Source organism: Alosa sapidissima, chromosome 14 (genome assembly GCF_018492685.1).
Source record: "Alosa sapidissima isolate fAloSap1 chromosome 14, fAloSap1.pri, whole genome shotgun sequence".
In the NCBI taxonomy this organism is placed as follows: Eukaryota; Metazoa; Chordata; class Actinopteri; order Clupeiformes; family Clupeidae; genus Alosa; species Alosa sapidissima.
This window is the reverse complement of record NC_055970.1, coordinates 33,482,958-33,504,871: the sequence shown is the minus strand read 5'-3', so window position 1 is coordinate 33,504,871 and position 21,914 is coordinate 33,482,958. Positions and strand designations below refer to the sequence as shown.

General features: G+C 43.0%; 1 protein-coding gene across 1 annotated transcript in view; it reads left to right on the top strand.

Annotated features, from left to right (window-relative positions):
* The first annotated feature begins 2,523 nt into the window (after positions 1-2,523).
* cngb1a (cyclic nucleotide gated channel subunit beta 1a) overlaps positions 2,524-21,914 on the top strand; it is a 52,583-nt gene continuing 33,192 nt past the window's right edge. Inside the window, exon 1 of the mRNA XM_042060859.1 lies at positions 2,524-2,657. The gene's annotated coding sequence lies outside the window, so the exon portion shown is untranslated. The remainder of the gene's footprint in view (positions 2,658-21,914) is intronic.

Below are 21,914 nucleotides of genomic sequence, written 5' to 3'. Positions count from 1 at the left end.
ACACAGCTCCTGCAATACAATTATACATAGCACAGAGGTTCTTACAGTGTGAACTATCATTACAATTCATATCAGAGCACAAAATTGCATCTCTGGGTAGATACATCCCTTAGAAGACCATCAGTTCTACCATAGTATAACAGCACATCTTCATTGGTTAGCTTAGACCAGTCCAGCTTAGCCTTATAATCACTATTAACTTCTTGCGACATTTCAGGGAGACTATCACAATCAAGTACCATAACCACAGGGACATGATCAGACATGGCTGCTTCATAAACAATCTCCATTGATCTTAAACTAGCATGAGCATCAGCAGTGCTAATACAGTGGTCAAGCCATGATGTAGAATGCCAGGCCTTACTTATGAAAGAGTAGCTCTCTGCAGGTAGGAGCTTTTGGCTGGATAGTACAAGATTATCATCATCACAAAACTGCAGCATGTGCTTGGCAAACAAGGAACCTTTGTCTGACAGGTCAGCATTTATGTCACCCACTACATATACACTTGTGGACAGATTGTCAGAAATAAAATAATTTATGAAGGCAAGTCTATTCAAATATTCATCTTCATTTTGTTGTGACTCATATGGTGTGTACACATTGAGGATGGTAAACTGTTTGTTATTCATTCTTATCTGTACAGCAATACACCAGTCAGCTTCAAGTCTAATGACATTTATCACAGTGTCCAACTTTTTGTGCCAAATGATGGCCACTCCCCCTACTATTCTTCCTCTCACTATTCCCATTGATAGGTCAGTAGTGGACTCACCAGCCCCATGGAAGTGGTCATTAAAAGAGTTCAATTTTCATAAGTCCTGTTTAGATAAAAACGTTTCTTGCAAACATAAAATGTCACAACTTTGCAACAGGTTGTTAACTACAGCACGTCAGGCTTTGTCTCCTGTGTTGTTGCCCAGGTGTAGCCCACGACAATTTTAGGACCCAACCCGCATAAAGTTTATTTGGGCATTGTGGCCGCAGCCCCAATCAGTATAGGCCTACTCTTGCACTCCGTGAATCAGAGAGAGGCCTAGTTGTGCTAGCCCCCGACCCGTCCGCTTTACATGGTTCATAATATCGCCTCACAACAGAGCCTTCCGGCCAGAGTTCTGTATTGTACATTTCATTCACTTCATTGCACTCTGCGGACACTTTAAACGAGCTGTATCTGTTGCCTGCACAGTGACAATGCGTTCACAGTTGACGCTGCGGCCAAGTTGGCCACTCAAGTAGCCTATTCAGACAGAGTCTCTGCATCAAGGTCTGGTGAGAATTTAGTGGCAAAAACATTTACCAATTTCGTTCGAATCACTCTTATATTCCCTTGCGCACCAGTACCGACAATAGGCTCAGACACCTTCCGTTCAGGTTTCCCAGCACACGAGGTGAACTGACCCTCGGCATAATTCCTCCGAGCCCGGCCCATTTTCACCACACGGCTCCATTTCGGCGAATTATCTACAATCCCTCCAGGAGTCGGGCATACCCGCATAGTCCCACTCCCTGCACCTGCCTCGGCACAGGCGCTCACGTCGCCCGAAGTCAACTTCGTGCGAGGTAATGCAGGAACGCGGACACAGGTGGGCCCCGCAGGAGAGCCAGGGGCGCTATTAGCCAGCTCCTCTCTATTCTCCCCAGCCGAGATAGCCAGACCTCCTCTGCTTCTCGATTCCAGCCGGCGTTCAACAGCATCAACTCTGTGGCCTATGGTCGCAGTCACAGAATGCAGGGTCTCGCCGACATCTGCCTGTGAAGTTTAATTGCATGCCTTAGCGTGGAGATCTCACTGTGTAGCCGCTCCATCTTGCTGAGCAGGCTTGAGACATCCAGGTTATTAAATGTCACCGGTGGCAGCTCGTCCAGGTAGTGGGAGACGAACTGGGGGATTTTGTCTCCACACTCATTCAGCAGTTTTAAACAGCTTTTGATATTGTTAGCGTCCTTCTGGTTGCCTTTAAAGCCCACGCACCGTTGTTTGGTATCAGGACAAAGTTCGAACAGTACCTTTTTGGAGGACTCAATCCACTCGGAGTTGAATGTGTTTGAGGCTACAAACGTCCTGGTTCATTGTTTTAATTTTAACCGTAAGGAAATTGAGGAACTCATCCTCGACGATAACTTGGCCGTCAGTGGTTTTTCTCGAGGCCAGTGCTTAAAGCCAGGAGCTACCGAGCCACGATCTGCAACGTCCGCCATTGTGATGATGTGATGATCAATCTTCTATACTACTAATATATTAATTAAGCTTAACCAACTTTATTATAAGTGATACTGATAGTTATATATTACTAATTGTTATGTTCACATAAATACTGGTTATGGGAACTACTTTTATGTTATGCGCATGATACTTTGAGGTAGTACTGAGCGGCGCATTGATACACTGAACTAGAGCAGTAGACCTTCGGCAGAGTAACAAATGCAATGTAACATGTCTCAAATCCAGTAAAGACTATGGTTAACTTTACTCCGGTGTTTAATTGATGTATATAGTGAAAGTGCAATACACAACAGAATTGGCGACGAACATTTTAAGGAAGACATCGCGTGTGTGGAAGCTTTAATGGAAGTTTTCCGTCTGTTTACTTGCTGCTAGCAAGATAGCTCACCCTCTGCAACGGTGAAACGAGTGGAGCGAGTGGAACAACGACGTGAGTAACTTACAAGTAAACAAGGAGAGGAAAAGAGACTGAAATTAAAACAAAATCATGGCTGTTTCTATCGGAGGAGTGGATGCATTTGATAGTAGTGTGGAGGATTGGGACACTTAGGCCTATATTGAGAGACTGGAACAATATTGCCTTGCTAACCGTATTGAAAACGGCCGCAAAGTGGCGGTGTTGCTAAGTGTAATGGGTGCAAAGACCTACAACCTGCTAAGGAGTTTAACAGCACCACAAAAGCCAGCACAGAAATCGTTTAAGGACATGCGTGAAGCTTTAGTACCACTTTCAGCCACTGTGCGTCGCTCTGCCACTGTACATCGCTCTGCCTGCCGTCGCTTACATAATTGTTGCCGAGAGTAATCCCAGCCTACGAATTCAATAACAAAATAAATCATGCATAATTAAACATTACCTCGATTTAGGCTACTTGGGTATGGCTTAAGGCTTGACTACACGAAAATCGAAATCGAAATTTGCTGTCTACATTATTGTCAGTGTTGGGGTTAACGCAACTACGCAAATCAAAACAGTGGTGTGATAATTGAGCCAGTAGAGAAATAACTGTTCAGAATTAATCTGTAGCCTTGGGTAGGCTTCTGCAGAAAACAATGTTGTTGCCGATTTAATACTATCTGGCGACGTTTTTAACAGGCTACGCAATAGAGGCTTAGACAACTATGACCCACGTTTTGGTTTCGTAAATTAATTTGCCCTACTTCTTGACTGCAATGCAGTCAATTGACTGCTTGACATGTCATTTTTATTTTTCTGTACAATAAACAATTACATCTGCTTTATGCCGCAGAATTACATTCATATTTGGCTGACTGCAGACGCGCCACTTCCCTCCCCATATTCCAAGATTAAGATAGTATGAAGTGCTTTTTGTAGGCTACTATCATAAAAAAAAATAGTTAAAACGAATAGCTATTTGCAATTTGACAAAACACAGGTCCTCATTTTGCGAATGCGAGGACGATATGAGCCTGTTGCATTTAGTTAGATGTCCGAGTCACGCATAATGTTTGAAAACCACTGGCTCATAATCACAATAATTTAACACACGACAGTTGGATAACCTACTTAATCATGTCCCCATGCCTACATTTTTGTGAGTAGCATAGAGATCGTTAAAAACAATAAATCACTATCATCAGTCATGTCCCTTGATCAAAGTGGGGAATGAAATAAAAGTTTGAGAACCACTGGCTTAACAAGTTACCTACAGTCCAGAACACAGAATCTGTTGCAATATTCTGATGATCGGCGATGATATCGGCAAATGTTTGTTTTCCAAAGTAAGAATTTCACTTCACCATGCACCTTCGACAATACCTGGCCTACCTGGTATCATTACAAACATTATCCTGTGTCCTAAAACTGGCATATTTTATGGCATTGTGTCATGTAAGTTCGTTGCAAAATCTAGAGAAATGTGTGAGGTGGTCAGCGGGGGACAATTGAGACACACATTGGATTGTGTTATTACTTGAACATTCCACACTATCCACAGCTGTGGTAGGCCTATCAGGGGCAGGAGGATTACTGTCAGCGCAGGCTTTATATAAAATTCTTCAACAGAAGGCCTTGAATGTTGTCTTGTTTGTGGAGCGCTTTGCTTCGCTTCTGTAATTTCGGCTTCATTGAAAATGAGGGCTTCCCTCAATGACCCTCCGAGAATAAATAAAGGTTGAATGAAGGAATGAATGCAGGCTTGCCCAAAATAAAGGCATGTGGTTTGCGCAGCCTACAGTAAATAACAGACCCGCCAGAATGTGCGCTATGATGCTTTTTTACGAGCAAGATGTTTTTGGTACCCTACGCACACTGCATGTTCTTAAATAACAATGATCATCAGTAATATTCGACCATTATTTTGGGTAAATGGGCAAGCGTGACCACCTTGATTGGCTGATTGGCTGATGATTGTAACGCGGGCATGATTCCAAACACCTCCCTTACGATGATGAGTGACAGGTCTCAGAATGCGTGCGCTACACAAGGACGGAAGATGATGAATAACTGGGGCCGTAGGCTGTTCACAAAGGTTTTTATCTTACTACTAGGAGTAGGCTTCTCCTAAATCGCACTTAAAGATTTTAGATTGGAGTTTTCTCTTAAAAGTTATTCACAAAGCCTTTCAGACAACTCCTAAACTAGGAGTGAGTCTTCATGGCTATGGATGACGTCATTACTCATGCACGAGCTTGACTGAAGTGACCACCTAGATTGGCTGACGATTGTAACGCGGGAATTCCAAACACCTCTCTTCCGATGATGACTGACAGGTGACAGGTCGGAGAATGCGTGCGCTACACAAGTAGTGCGAAGGACGGAAGATGATTAATAACTGAATAAAAAGGCCTAGCCTAAATGAATAAAGAGTAAGGCAAAACAAATAGTGTAGTAGCCTAATGAAACATAGGCCTATGGATTGATGCAGTAGCCTACCTTTGCAACATTATTAAATTAATTAATCTGTCACCATATCCCTAGGCTACGTTTGCAAAGAGGAGAACATTTTAATTTGATTCACAATGAAACGTTACATTTCATTTACATGTTAACAATGAGTAGTTTTGGTTGTTGTTGGTGGCGTTATTGCATCCCTTTTATGAATGCAAAATTGTTCCCTCGCGATTGGAAGCTCCTGTTGCGCATAAGCTATTTCAAAACATCGCAACGTAAAATGCCACAAAAAAGCTGTTTATGAATAGGTCTTAGTGAGTTAGGAGTCCTCTCGACTTAAGCTGTCCCAGACTTAGGTGCTACTTTTAGGTCTAAAATGCTTCGTGAATTACTTTTTGTGAAAAAATTAGGAGTCCTAAAGTTAGGAGTGATACGCCCATTATTTTTAGGAGTTGCTCCTAAATTCGCCAGTTAGGAGCTACTTTTAGCCTTAAAATTCTTTGTGAATACGGCCCCTGAATAAAAAGGCCTAGCCTAAATGAATCAAGGCAAAACAAATAGCCTAGTAGCCCAATGAAACATACGGATTGATGTAGTATCTTTGTAACATTATTAAATTATTCTGTTACTATGCCTACGTTTGCAAAAGAGAACATTTTAATTTGATTCACAATAATGTTACATTTAATTTACATGTTGACAATGATTAGCCTAGTTTTGGTTGTTGTTGGCGGCGTTATTGCATGTGAGTTATGCCTACAATGCAAAATTGCTTCCTCGCGATTGGAAGCTCCTGTAGCTGCATAGGATTTCAAAACCGCAGGTTTGTGAATAGGTCTGTGAGTAAGGAGTCCTCTTGACTTCTTTTAAGCTGTCAGAGGTGGGAAGGTGTGATTTTTTGGGGGAAGGGCCGGATTAACTGGGCACAATTGTCTGATGGCCCCCTTCCCCCCAGCCAACGTGAATCAGGTGGTTAGTTAATAGGCCTATCGTGAAGATTTTTCCTGCCATCTAAGGCACGAGCGCATCTGTGAGACCAAGCCTCACCAAGTAGCTCGTTTGTTTACAACTAACATTCTATTTAATTAAACTGCTTTATAGGCTATGCCGAAATAGTTTTCAACATTTTGAATATTAGTGTCGGGTGAATTGAAATGTTCTCAAAGTAGCCTTATGGCTGAAAGCTGCTTGGGACACCCCCCCCCCCCCCCGTCAAGCAATATAACCATACAAACGCGCTTCCTGCACTCATTGTTTCAAAAGGAGTAATTTTGGCTTTGTCAGAACTGAAGAGCTGTGGACGGCACGGCACGGTATGCCCAATGAAAATAAATTAACGCAACACAACACAACACAGACCCCGCTTCTCTCGCGTCAGTCACTGACGTGAACGAAACACAGAACCCGCTTCTCTCACGGCAGTCACTGACAGTAACCTAGAATAAATGCATGGGGAAAAACACTTCCCCATGACAAAGACATCGTAAAACACTGAAAGTTTATATTTTGTCACTAGCAACATTCATCTGTCCTTTGTCAAATGTATTATGTTCCAAGTACCCTATGCGTAATTCTGCTTCATAAAGTTGAACAAATACATTTGCTTATTTCACAGAAAAATATAAATAGCCAGTCTACAGTGCAGAGTTGGTAAGTTATGGTAGGCCAACTTGCAGTGAACATACAAACAGGGGAAATTATTTATCTTGCAGCTGAGTAGCCTCAGGTGCGCACGTAGACATAAGGCCGAACATGCAAGCGCCAATGAATCGTGCTCTCACGACAATCGCGCCGTTAAACTTAAATAGGTTAACATCACTCTAAGTTCGCCTTCAAGCAAGGAAAACGATGATTTGAAGACATCTGTTTCGTTGGAAGGGCAAGGGGTAGCAACAGGGCAACACAGAGACAGGCCCGATGGCAGGGCTGTTATGAGAGTATTAAAATATGGGATATTCTACGGGAAAACATTAAAATGGCAAGACAGCGGGGAAAGTTAAAATATGTGATAAACACGGAAAAAGTTGGCATGCATTGTCTCGGTCCCCGTGCACAGGGATTATTTGTCATACTATTAATCACATACGATTATTTGTCAAATTGTGCAAACAGGCGCAACAGATTTGAAAAGGAAGGACTGGTAGCATGCAAGCTCACGGGAAAGATTGATTTAAGAACGATATCACAAAGTGTAGAAGACAATTGGCAGGGGAGGGTCATGTCTTTTTTAACAATTCTGTCGGAGGGTCATTGAATAATTTCTAGCAGGCAAGAGAGGGTCATGCAACTTCCAACTGAAGCACTCAAAATTCCTCCGGTGGCCCCTTCAATAAATAACGATCAGTCCCTAGATTGCTGCTGGGCTATATGTTGGTTCTGTTAACAACTCATTTTCAAACGCATGGCCTATCTCGCGGTTGCATCCATTACAAACAAACATGCAATGTGAACGTCTGGGATTGGGGAGAGCACTAAATGCTCTACTGAATAAGCACGAAGTCAAACCTTTAAATGAAAAACACTCTTTAATAATCCAAAAAAATAAACCGCTAATGAAGTAAACTTGTGACCATCAAAAATCGCTTATCGCTTAACTCCGTGATACCAGGACGTAACAGGAAGGCATTTGGCTGAGCAACGGAGGTTAATATGCTCCATGTTTTGTCCAAATGGTGACTCTATCATCGTTGCACTCGGAGAAAACCGGAGTGTTTCATTCGTCCCCGTTTCAATCGTCCCGGTTGTAGGCCTACCTACTCAAAACGCAGATAGAACCTTATTATTCTAAGGTAGCGAAATAGCGTTCAGCATGATTCATGCCCAATTAATTCCCCCTGTTAAAGTGTTCGCCTTTGTAGTTTGGTTTCGTGATAGCCTATGATAAACGGCTTATGGCCAAATATGTGAAAACGTTAAAATACAGTATGCGATAAACCCGGAAAAAGTTGACAGTGATTTTTTCATTATCACTTTGGAGGGTCATAGAAAAATGTATTGCTGGCGAGGGAGGGTCACGTCTTTTTGGACTAATGCTCCCAAAACTCCTCCGGTAGCCCCTTAAATAAATAACGAACAGTCCCTAATGAAGTAAACTTGTGACCATCAAAAATCGTTTATCGCCTGTAACTCCGTGATAACAGGACGTAACAGGAAGGCATTTGGCTGAGCAACGGAGGTTAATACTCTATATTTTGTCCAAATGATGTCTGTCTATCATCTTTGCACTCGGAGAAAACCAGAATGTTTAATTTGTCCTGCGTCTCTACGGTTGCAAACGGGATTCACTCGCAGTTAACCAAATATTTCTTTATTAGGGCAGGGCAGGCATATTTCTGGCTATTACATTATTTCTAAACCAGTCTGCTAAAGTCTGTAGTGAAGTCTGTGTAGGGTTTTCCAGGCTCCATTTCTTTTTACGAGACACCCTGCTCACTTGAGCCATCTACCGGTTGTTTGGGTTGTTGCAGCGTCTCACTGGAAAAATACAAATTAAAGTCGCGTGATACCGCGTGATCCCACGCGCGGACCGCGAGTGAAGCTGGCCAAGTCGAAGCACTGCCCACTGTACATGGTGGAGCTCAGGAAGCTAGCAGAAGCTCGCTTGCCAATTTGGTGTGAGCTTGTCCGAGGCACTTTGAGATAGGCTAGTGTGCGGCATGCATAATGAAAGCATACAGAGACGGCTCCTGACTGAAAAAGACTTGACATTAGCAAAGGCATTAGAAATTGCGGTAGCTATGGAAACTGCATCAAAGGATGCTATGCTATTGCAAAAGAAAGTTTCAAATGAGTGCACTGTCAACGAGTTTGCAGCTAAACGCCCAGTGAAAAGAGCTGTATGCTATAGATGTGGAAAAGACTCCCATGACCAAGCAGACTGTTGGTTTCGTGATAAAGACTGTAGACTGTGCAAACAGAAAGGACACATACAGCGAATGTGTAGAATGAAACAAAATGAGGGAAGGCACAGAGAAAGGAAAAAGGATAAAAGAGTGCACGATATGAATGACACAGACACAAGTGGATCAAACTCAGATGTGGACACAACTCTGGCGCACATAGAACTCCACTCTATGATAGACAGTGATAGACAAATAATATAGGTGACCCCAGAGATTGAAGGAAAAACATTAAAGATGGAACTGGATACCGGGTCTGCGCTTTCACTCATATCACTGAAGGAGTACAAAGAAAAGTTTGCAAATCTGAAACTGAAACGTACACCAGTGTTACTGAAAACATATACAGGAGAAAAGGTGGCGCTAGCAGGAAAAATTAAAGTGAAGGTGCAATATGAAAGCAAAAAGAAAATTCTGGATTTGTATGTGCTACCGCGTGGGGGTGTACTGTTATTTGCAGAGCTCCGAATCGGTTCAAGGAACGAAAACGAAAACCGAAAACGAACAGAATTTTACGAGGAGCGGAAACGGAAACGAAAACAGTGGTCGAAAAATGGTCTTCAACTGTTCCGGAACAGAAACGTTATTCTGAAATCCACAAAACCGGTTAATAACGTTTTTTTTTCGTTCTCTAGATAACAGCCTAATAATTTGATTTCTGCAGTTTGAAAAAAAAAAAAACGAATAAATGGACCTTTGGTCCAAATGTGTATGTAACCCAGATGATAAATACATTAAGGAAATAAATAAATAAATAGTACAGATCATAATTTTGATAAAGTTCATAAGAATTAAGTTGTCATTGATAAAAACATCATTTTGATGAAGATACTTTTACTGTCTTAAGTTATGATTAGGGACTTTTATTTTGAAATTTCACGATGCACTCTAGCTGAATTCGTAGTGGGAGAACAGGCGAGAGAGAAGAAAGACGGCCATTTTCGCAAATGCCATGTTATTTGTTTCTGGAGGAGCTGAAGTTTTAGAAAAGTGATCAAAAGTTAATGAAGACACTGAAGTTTTCTTTGAGAACATTCAATAGAAGGACTGTAATTGTTGAGTTGTGTTTGATGAAGACGGGTGCCGAATTCGTCGAGTTTTCTTTGTTGCAACCCTGTCTCGGTCAAGTTTTTTGTTGGATTTGAAAATCCTGGAAGAAGATTCATCGATCTCAATAGATGGCGAGCCAACCCATTTAATTTCTGTCATTGAATCCTGTCCACTGAAGGAGCCGGATACCCTATCTGCTTTGTGGTAGGATCGTACCAGTCACTCCACTGGTCATCACTCTTCGGATATCCACACACTGACTATTGACTTGACTAACTTGACTTTACACTTAAACCAAGGATTAGAAAAGGAACTCTCATTGACATTTAAGGAAACACAGCCAGTCAACTGAAAGGACAATTTCTTTTATTTTCAAAGGGCCCATTTTATTTTCGTACATGTGTATTTGTACTTGGTTCAATTATACATTTGGTTACTAAAGCACAAGTAACTTTAACCCTGGTGTGTGTCTGCTTATTGCACTTGAACTCCCCTCCTCACGAACCTAGAGCGAAGGTGTACTTACCCAAGAGTGGGTTACACGGTAAAACTTGGCGAGCCAGTAGCCAGGAGGAGTGTTGAGTTAGTGCAATAGCCTACCGAACTTTGAAATTTATCTTTTTGATCTATTTTGAACATTGAATTGTACGTTTTTGAATTAACACTGATTGAAATGGAAATTATTGAAGCAGAGAGTGTTAAAGTTCCGAACTCCCTCATTGTTACGGGAGTATCTAAAACAGAAGCAGATAAGGAGTTGTTTGAGTATTTGGAGCAGTATGGTCACATCTCAAGAATAATTAGGGTTACTGAAGCTGGTGACCAGATCATTATAGAGTTTGAGTCTGGCACAGCTGTCGAGACACTTGAAGAAAGTTTGCCTTTTGACAGAGTTAGCGATGCAGACCCTGACATTGTTCATCATGTTGATGCCCTAGCAAATGTGTATTCTTCTGAGAAAGGCACAGGTATCACACATTCTTTTCTATCTGAATTAAAAGGCATGGCCAAACTTAGTGGGAAGTCATTTGAGAGGATTTTACAGGACGAATTAGCTAGAATTACTGATCTCGTTGGCAAGCCAAAGCCAGCGACTGAAATAGTACAAGCAGCAGCTCCAACTGACTCACGTAGTGAACCAGCTGTAGAAATTCCCTCCAAGACTGGAAGTCTGAAAGACCCTGTTGTAGAGTCAGACTTAGCTGAACATAGCCTTTATAGCCCTGTTAGGACTACTAGAATCACCACACCAGACACAGGCCTAGGTGATTCACTGACAACTGTCAAACCCCCACCTGATCACCTAAACCCACCTGAAATGCAGCGCTTAATTGTTGAGCATGTTGTTAAGAGCACAGATCTTTCCTCACATTCACACTCAGTTAAGCTGAGGACTTTTTCAGGCAGATTACCATGCCCTAGCACTGAGGTCGATTACGACACGAAACAGTGTCGAGTTTTACTTAGCTGACGCTGCTTTTCCAAAAGGACAGCTAGTGAGAAAGATAGTTGACAGCTTGTTAGCTCCCGCTGCTACTGTAGTGAAATCATTAGGCCCACACTCTTCTCCAAGAGCTTACCTTGACCTACTGGATTCTGCCTATGACATAGTCAAAGATGGAGACGATCTGTTCGCAGAGTTTCTGAACATCAATCAAAATTCTGGTGAAAAACCATCAAACTACCTCCATAGACTGCAGACTGCTCTGAACAAAGTTGTAAAGGTGAAGGCAATCTCACCCACTGATTCAGATAGACAACTTCTCAAACAATTCTGCAGAGGGTGTTGGAATAATACTTTGATCAATACGCTTCAACTTGAGCAAAAGAAAGACCATCCTCCCACCTTCGCAGAACTGTTGTTGCTTCTATGCACAGAAGAAGATAAACAGACAACAAAAGCTAACAGAATGAAACAACATCTAGGATTCACAAAGGCAAAAACTCAGGCTCAAGCACAGAGTGTTTGTGCGTCTACTAGCGCAGAATATGATTTACCAGCTCCGCAAAATGATCCACCCCCAGTAATCAATCAGCTCCAAAAGCAGATAATTGACCTCCAAGCTCAGATTGCAGCGCTCTCTTACCCCAAAGACAAACAACCAAATAAACCCCAAGCTGGAAAGCAAAAGCCAAAACCAAAGCCAAAAGAACCAGCTGGTGCTAAAGCACAACCAGAAAAGCCCGCCACCACCACTAAAAAACCCAAGCCGTGGTATTGTTTTCAATGTGGTGAGGATGGGCATATAGCGAGCAGCTCCAATGATCCTCCAAACCCTGCGCTAGTCAATGCAAAGAAAAAAGAGTTTAAAGAAAGGCTTCAAGCATGGGAAAGAGCAAATCCAACTGGCGTTGATCCCTCTTTAAACGAGTAACTGTTCCTATTGAGGGACGAATAGGAGCAGAGTTAACTAAAGGTCCCACCCCAACACAGAAAGTCATGAAAAAAGCGACACTAGACGAACACAGAGCTGTAAGAATGGGAAAACTGCCTAGAGGCCTAGTAGGAAATAAGAGCACAGCAAATGTCAAAGTGAATGGAATTGAATGTAACGCATTACTTGATACTGGGTCGCAAGTCACAACTGTGTCTCAGTCTTTTTATGACTCGCACTTTACAGATCACCCTGTTCACCCAGTGAGCGACATACTGGAAGTTGAAGGTGCAAATGGCCAGGCAGTCCCATACATAGGCTACATACGACTGACTATGCAGTTTCCAAAAGAATTTATGGCTTCTCAGCCTGATATACAGACTCTTGCCCTGATAGTACCAGATACTCGGTCCAACAGTAGTGTACCTGTACTGATCGGTACAAATACTTTAGATCCTCTTTATGAGCAGTTCTGTGATGACAGCTTTGAAGTCAACACGTACTGCGGTTACCACCAAGTCTTGAAAATTCTACAACTAAGACATAAGCAAAACTCAAAAGGTCAGATTGGTGTCATCAGATTAGGCCGCCATGAACCAGGCATCATTCCTGCTGGTCAGAAAGTTGTCCTGGAAGGCTTTGTTAGTGGGAATGAAGCAAACAATGAGAGATGGGCGTTACTAGAGCAGCCCTCAATCTCATCCTTGCCAGGAGGAATCTTTATAGACAGCTGTCTGATTACTCCACCAGCACGTCCTCCGTACAAGATTCCTGTCGTGCTAAGAAATGAAACCAGCCATGACGTTGTTTTACCAACTAACTCAGTCATTGCGGAACTTGGCATTCCTCACAAAATCATACAGACCCATAACACTTCCATTAGTCGGCAGCAAAACCCTAGTCGTGGTTACCCATCTTCTGCAGCTGTATGTTCTAGTCAACAGCAGTCCTTTAGTGAGCCAGACCAAGAACAGAGTGAATCAACTTCAAATCTCAAATTTGACTTCGGAGATTCCCCACTTTCTGAAGAATGGAAGAGTCGCATAACACAAAAACTGCACACTTACCTGGACATATTTTCTCATCATGACCTTGATTTCGGACATGCAACGAAAGTCAAGCATCGTATCAAGCTGAAGGATGAGACGCCCTTTAAACATCGACCCCGTCCTATCCATCCACAGGATTATGATGCTGTGAGGCGACATCTTCAAACTCTTCTTGAAGCGGGCATTATCCGTGAATCTGAATCCCCTTTCGCATCACCTATAGTCATTGTCAAAAAGAAGAATGGTGACGTACGCTTATGCGTCGATTACAGGAGATTAAACATGCAAACGATCAAGGATGCTTATGCATTACCAAATCTTGAAGAATCATTCTCTGCACTGACCGGATCACAGTGGTTTTCTGTGATGGATCTCAAATCAGGATACTATCAGATAGAGATGCATGAACATGACAAACCTAAGACCGCTTTTGTGTGTCCTCTCGGATTTTGGGAATGGAACCGTATGCCACAAGGAATCACGAACGCGCCAAGCACCTTCCAGCGCCTAATGGAAAAGTGCATGGGCGATATACACCTGCGTGAAGTGCTGGTTTTCCTGGACGACATAATAGTCTTTTCCAAAACTCTTGAGGAACACGAAGTTCGTTTAACCAAAGTGCTGGATCGTCTTAGGGAGAACGGGCTGAAGTTATCTCCGGAGAAATGCCGTTTTTTCCAAACTTCAGTACGTTATCTCGGGCCCCAAAAGACAGAGGCCCTCAAAACTTGGCCGAGACCCCACACTTTGAAGGAACTCCGTTCTTTTCTCGGGTTTTCCGGTTATTACCGGAGATTCGTGAAGAACTATTCGAAAATTGTCAAACCCTTGACCAATCTTACTGCGGGTTATCCTCCAACTCGTAAGTCTCCTTTGAAAACCAAGTCTGATGCTAAGTATTTCCATCCCAAAGAGCCATTCAGGGAAAGATGGACATCAGCTTGCCAGAATGCTTTCGAGCAGATAATTGAAAAGCTCACTTCGTCTCCGGTCCTGGGGTTTGCGAATCCAGAGTTACCATATACCCTACACACCGACGCAAGCACCACTGGACTTGGAGCCGCTCTATACCAAGAGCAGGATGGACAGACTCGAGTAATTGCTTACGCCAGCCGAGGCTTGTCACACAGCGAAGCCAGATACCCAGCCCATAAGCTGGAATTCTTAGCCTTGAAATGGGCTGTAGTGGAGAAATTCCATGATTATTTATATGGAAATGCATTTACTGTAGTGACTGACAACAACCCGCTTCGGTACATACTAACAACGGCTAAGCTAGACGCCACCAGCTATCGTTGGTTGGCTGCTCTGTCTACCTTCTCTTTTGATATTAAATATCGCGCTGGTAAGCAGAATCAAGACGCGGACGGTCTGTCAAGAAGGCCGCATGGAGAATTGACAAATGACAGCCCTTCACAGGAGGAGAGTCTAAGGATTCACCAATTTACAACTCATCACTTAGCTCCAGTGGATGTTGTCAAGGCGACTTGTCAGTACCATGCAGCCGTGCATGAGGAAGCACCATTCCACTGTCTGGTAGAGTCTCTTGCCATTCACCCGGATGCTGTTCCCTCTGTGTTTGAGGATGCTGAGTCGTATTTCCATGGTCTTTTCACAGTCCCGAAGCACAGTGACACTGATTTAGCCAGACTACAGCGAGAAGATCCTTCAATTGGCATTATCATTAAGTCACTTGAGTGTGGAGAATCTGCACCTAAACTGGAAGTGAAATCGCCGGAGCTTCTTTTGATGCTCAGAGAGATGAGTCGTTTTGATCTCAAAGACTCAGGTCTGCTATACCGGAAACGACAGAGTGAAAACAGGACAGAATACCAACTTGTTCTTCCGTATGTGTTGAGGTCATCCGTTCTCACCAGTCTCCATGATGAGATGGGTCATCTCGGAATCGAACGCACACTTGAGCTGGCCAGGTCCAGGTTTTATTGGCGGAAGATGTCATCGGATGTTGAGTCCAAGGTCAAAACCTGCCCAAGGTGTGTTAAGCGAAAACGTCAGCCAGAGAGGGCCGCACCGATGGTCAGTATCCAAACCAGCCGACCCATGGAACTGGTGTGTATGGACTTTTTGTCCCTCGAACCAGATAGCCACAACACAAAGGACATTTTGGTAATTACTGACCATTTCACCAAATATGCTGTGTCGATACCCACTAAAGATCAGAAGGCCACCACGGTAGCTCGTTGTCTCTGGGAACAGTTTTTCGTTCACTATGGTTTCCCAGAGCGCCTTCATAGTGATCAAGGCCGTGATTTTGAATCTCATTTAATCAAAGAGCTCTGTGCCTTAGTGGGTACAAAGAAAGTCAGAACAAGCCCCTATCATCCCAGAGGTAACCCAGTAGAGCGCTTTAATCGTACTCTATTGAGTATGTTGGGTACTCTGAGAGAGAAAGAAAAGTCAAGATGGCGTGAGTATGTAAAGCCTTTGACTCACGCATATAATTGTACCCAGAATGAGGTGACTGGGTATTCCCCATATGAGCTCATGTTTGGGCGGCAACCCAGATTGCCGATCGACATAGCTTTTGGGTTACCCGTCAAAGGAGCCTCCTCTACGTCACATTCGCAATATGTGAAAAACTTGAAATCTTACCTGACAGAAAGTTACAATTTAGCTGTTAAAAATGCCAAGAAGGTGGCTGACAAGAACAAGAAGAGGTTTGACATGAGAGTAAGAGAGTCTTGTCTGGAAGTAGGAGATAGAGTTCTCGTACGCAACCTCAGACTTCGAAGCAAACATAAACTTGCTGATCGATGGGAGCCCACTGTGTATGTTGTCCAGAAGAGAGCTGGAGAGCTACCAGTGTACAACGTCTGTCATGCGGGTCAGGACGGGCCCACCCGTACGTTGCACAGGGATCTGCTACTTCCGTGTGGATTCCTTGCCGATGAAGAAGAGGAAACTGAACAGCCTGTACGAGTCTCTAAGCCTAGGACCAGACAGAATTCTCCTCAGTCTGCCGAGAAACCTCTTGATTCTGATGAAGAGGACTGTGACTATTCATGGTCATATCCTCTAAGATTTGAGACTGAGACAAGAATTATTCAGCCTTCTTCCTTGATTCCGACTGCAAATGTTACACAGACTGGAAATGAATCAAGTTCTCAGACTCATTCTTCACCAGCATCAGGAAGCTTGTCAGGAAATTCACCTGATGGCGTACCTGATGCTAGACACACTGATACACTGAACTCCGCTGCAGAAGAAGGAAATGCAAACCTCACTCAGCACTCAGCTGATGATCCTCCTGTTGACACTGAAGCTGTAGAAAGATGCTCAACTGAACCTGAAACTAAGAACATCAGTACTGAAACTGAGCCACACTCTGAACAGAGAGAGGAGGACCCAGTGATTGCAAGTGAGCCGAGTTTGACAAGCCCTTCTTGTCAAGAGCAGAGTGACAATGCAATAGCAGAAGATGCTCAAACTGGAAGAATTGCCAGTCCCCTGCCAAGTCCAACTGATTTGGCAGATGTCTCTCAGATACATGATAAATCACCCACAGTTACTGACATTGAAAGTACAGATAGTGTTAGTGAGCAAGATCATAACACCTTACGTAGGTCCGAACGCCAGAGAAGAGCACCAGGAACGTTTACTTATCCCCAGTTAGGTAAACCCCTGATTTCTTTTGCCCAGACTATTCTAGAAAGTTTTAATAAAGTTCTAGTTGAAACATTTGAGGGTAATCCTTCCCATCAGAGACAGCCATGAAGGGACTCATGCCTATTTAGAGGGGGAGGGTGTAACCCAGATGATAAATACATTAAGGAAATAAATAAATAAATAGTACAGATCATAATTTTGATAAAGTTCATAAGAATTAAGTTGTCATTGATAAAAACATCATTTTGATGAAGATACTTTTACTGTCTTAAGTTACGATTAGGGACTTTTATTTTGAAATTTCACGATGCACTCTAGCTGAATTCGTAGTGGGAGAACAGGCGAGAGAGAAGAAAGACGGCCATTTTCGCAAGTGCCATGTTATTTGTTTCTGGAGGAGCTGAAGTTTTAGAAAAGTGATCAAAAGTTAATGAAGACACTGAAGTTTTCTTTGAGAACATTCAATAGAAGGACTGTAATTGTTGAGTTGTGTTTGATGAAGACGGGTGCCGAATTCGTCGAGTTTTCTTTGTTGCAACCCTGTCTCGGTCAAGTTTTTTGTTGGATTTGAAAATCCTGGAAGAAGATTCATCGATCTCAATAGATGGCGAGCCAACCCATTTGATTTCTGTCATTGAATCCTGTCCACTGAAGGAGCCGGATACCCTATCTGCTTTGTGGTAGGATCGTACCAGTCACTCCACTGGTCATCACTCTTCGGATATCCACACACTGACTATTGACTTGACTAACTTGACTTTACACTTAAACCAAGGATTAGAAAAGGAACTCTCATTGACATTTAAGGAAACACAGCCAGTCAACTGAAAGGACAATTTCTTTTATTTTCAAAGGGCCCATTTTATTTTCGTACATGTGTATTTGTACTTGGTTCAATTATACATTTGGTTACTAAAGCACAAGTAACTTTAACCCTGGTGTGTGTCTGCTTATTGCACTTGAACTCCCCTCCTCACGAACCTAGAGCGAAGGTGTACTTACCCAAGAGTGGGTTACATGTATATTTTGTCTTGCTGTTGTAATGTAACCTATCCGTCTGCCACTTCGGATCTTAGGCCAGCTCGTAGCGTAGGCTACTGAAACTGATTTGGAAATTGTTTGTAGCCTATGCGTAATAGCCTATTTTGCCTGTCCACGCCTTGTCGTTTTAAAGTCGAGATTTGAAATGTTTGCGCAATTATAGCCTATTCTATGTAGAAGAGTTAAACGGGAAATTTGAGATAGGCCTTGTCAGCAACAGACAGGTTCGTTTATAAACAGGGTTGGAATTATAGCGCAAGCCTTTGAAGATCTCCATATGGATAAAACTTAGGCTATAACCAGGTAAGGAGTTTAGCACGTATCCAGAAATATTTTTGATAAGAAATTATTTATAGGCATAGGTTAGGCCTACAGTAAGTCTGTAGGCTATGGGATGGATAGCCCATCTGAATGTTTTTGGATGCCGCCTGTGATTTATTATTTTTGGGCATAGCTACGGTATAGGCTAAATCAAGGGGAAATAATGAGTAGCCTACGTCTATTCTCAGGTAAAGTCCACAAAAATAGACTTGATAGGCCCGCCAAACACTGCCGGAACTTTAAGAACGAACGATATTTTGCGTTCCGAACCGGTTCAGGACCGATATGTTGGTGGCAGAACGCATGCAAGAACGAAAACGTTAAACATAGGCCTACCTGAACCGCTCGGAACGGAACGTTTGAAAAATAATTTCGTTTTCAAGCCCTGGTTATTTTGACACGATTGGCTACAAATGATTCAGCTCAACTGGCAGGTCAGCCCGAATAGAAGCAGTGCAGCTACACAGGAAAAGTTGAACCTTCTACTACAGCGTGCAGCGCCAGTGTTTCAAGACAGCATTGGAACCCTTAAACAGATTAAAGCACACCTCACAGTGGATGAACATGCATCGCCCAAGTTCTTGAAAGCTCGTCCTGTCCCCTTTGCGTTGCGGCCTAAAGTTGAGACCGAACTGAAAAGACTCGAAGACCAGGGCATTCTGTTCAAAGTTGAATGGTCAGACTGGGCAACACCAATTGTACCCGTAGTGAAGAAAAATGGTGCAATAAGGCTATGCAGTGACTTCAAAGTGACAGTCAATCCGGTTTTACATGCAGACCAGTACCCATTTCTGCGCATAGATGACATTTTTGCATCGTTAGCCGGTGGGCAGCATTTTTCAAAGATTGACTTGGCCCAAGCTTACCTGCAAATGGAAATGGATGCAGCATCAAAGAAGTATCTCAAAATTAATACCCAAAAAGGCCTTTTTCAGTACAATAGGCTAGTGTTTGGGGTTGCGTCTGCCCCTGCAGTGTGGCAGCGTGCTATTGATCAGGTCCTACAGGGCATTGCCGGCACGCAGTGCTACTTGGATGATATAATTGTAACAGGCCAGGACGATTGCTCTCATCTTGCTAATCTGGAAGCAGTCCTAACTAGACTAGCCGAATGTGGACTAAGAGCCAATAAGGACAAATGTGAAATTTTCAAAGACTCCATTGAGTACTGTGGACATATAATTGTTAAAGAAGGCCTCCACAAATCACAGGACAAAATTGACGCTGTACTGAAAGCACCTAAGCCCTGTAATGTCACCCAGGTTCGCTCATTTTTGGGACCGATACATTATTATCACAAATTTTTACCAAATCTGTCGACGGTACTGTATCTGTTGCACAACCTTCTGCAAACAAAGGCAACCTGGAAATGGACTACACACTGTGACTTGGCATTCAAGACTGCAAAGGAACTGATAACGTCTAAAGAGGTCTTGACTCACTACAACCCGGACTTACCGCTTCGCTTGGCGTGCGATGCATCGCCATATGGCATCGGTGCTGTCCTGTCCCACAAAATGCCAGAGGGCTCAGAACGTCCTATAGCCTTCGCCTCTAGGTCCTTAAGTGCTGCGGAAAAGAATTATGCACAAATTGATAGAGAGGGATTGAGCCTTGTCTAGGAGGTGAAGAAATTCTGGTGAAGTAACTAATATTTGTATGGGAAACGCTTCACATTGATTACAGACCACCAACGCCTAGTGGCCATTTTTAACCCAAGAAAATCTATTCCGACAATGACAGCAGCACGCTTGCAAAGATGGGCATTGTTCTTAGGTGGACATGACTATGTGATTGAGTACAAGGGAACGACACAGCATGGAAATGCTGATGGACTCTCACGATTGCCATGTAAAACAGAAGACAATACATCTTCAGATCCAGCAGAGATGTTTCATTTGACCCACATGGAGAACTTACTTGTCAACAGCGCACAGATCAAACAAGAGAGCAGCAGAGATCCAACTATGGCTAAGGTCCTTGAGCTTACGGTAAAGGGGTGGCCTGCCAAAAACACAGTGGGCTTACCTGAATACTTCAGTAGACGTAAATAGCTATCCGTGTGTCAAAGGTGCATCATGTGGGGCACCAGAGTCATAGTGCCACCCAAGCTGCGCTCCAGAATCCTCGAAGACCTTCATGGGGGACACATGGGGGTTGTAAAGATGGAGAGCTTTGCCAGGAGCTACATATGGTGGCCAGGCATTGATTACCAGATTGAGGACATAGCCAATACATGCTCTGGATGTCAACTGACACAAAAGCAACCTCCACTGGCCCCTGTCCACAGCTGGGAGTGGCCAAAGGATCCACGTAGACTATGCAGGGCCATTTCTAGACAGAATGTTTCTTGTTGTTGTTGACGCATATTCAAAGTGGCCAGAAGTTTTCATAGTGAAAAATGCCACATCCACAAAAACAGTTGAAGTGCTTCGCACACTCTTTGCAAGAGCAGGATTGCCTGAGCGACTCATCAGTGACAATGGTAGTCAGTTTACATCAGAAGAGTTCCAATCATTCGTCCATAAAAATGGAATCAATGGAATCGCCATCATCTGGCGACGTCATGTCGATCAACTGCTAGATGCAACAGCTCATCATGCGACACAATGCGATAACACAGAGGATGACACCCCTGTTCATGAGGACTCTGATGAATTCATGTTGCCGGTTTCAGACTCCTCCTGATAATGACAACCCCACACCTGCTAGTGTGGATGTCCCCGAGGTTCCTGTCCAGGACCCTGAGCCTCAAGAGAGACGCTATCCTGAGAGAGCTCACCATCCTCCTCTGGAATTGTAAAAAAAAAAAAGAGCTATACATTGTCATTGTCTCATGTTTAATGTTGATGTGTGTGTTAGTGTTTTAAGTGTTCAGCACTAATGTGTGATGTGGAGTTGTGTAAGACCTAGTAGAGTTGTGTAAGACCTAGTGTAGTAACTAATGGGTTGATTGTCAGTAACAGGTTATGAGTTTTCCATTAGATAGTTATGGATATGATATTTCTGTTATATGAGATGGACATCAATGCTGCAAAGGAGGAATTGTTATGTTCACATAAATACTGGTTATGGGAACTACTTTTAGTTAAAGTTCATGGGACTACTTTTATGTTATGCGCATGATACCTTTGAGGTAGTACTGAGCGGCGCATTGATACACTGAACTAAAGCAGTAGACCTTCGGCAGAGTAACAAATGCAATGTAACATGTCTATAACAAAAATCCAGTAAAGACTATGGTTAATTGATGTATGTTGTGAAAGTGCAATACACAACACTAATATATTAATTAAGCTTAACCAACTTTATTATAAGGGGCCCCACATACTGATAGTTATATATTACTAATAAATTAATTAAGCTTAACCAACTTTATTATAAGGGGCCCCACGCTGATAGCTATATACTACAAATATATTAATTAAGCTTAACCAACTTTATTGTAAGGGTCCTATGGGGAGTGGTTCA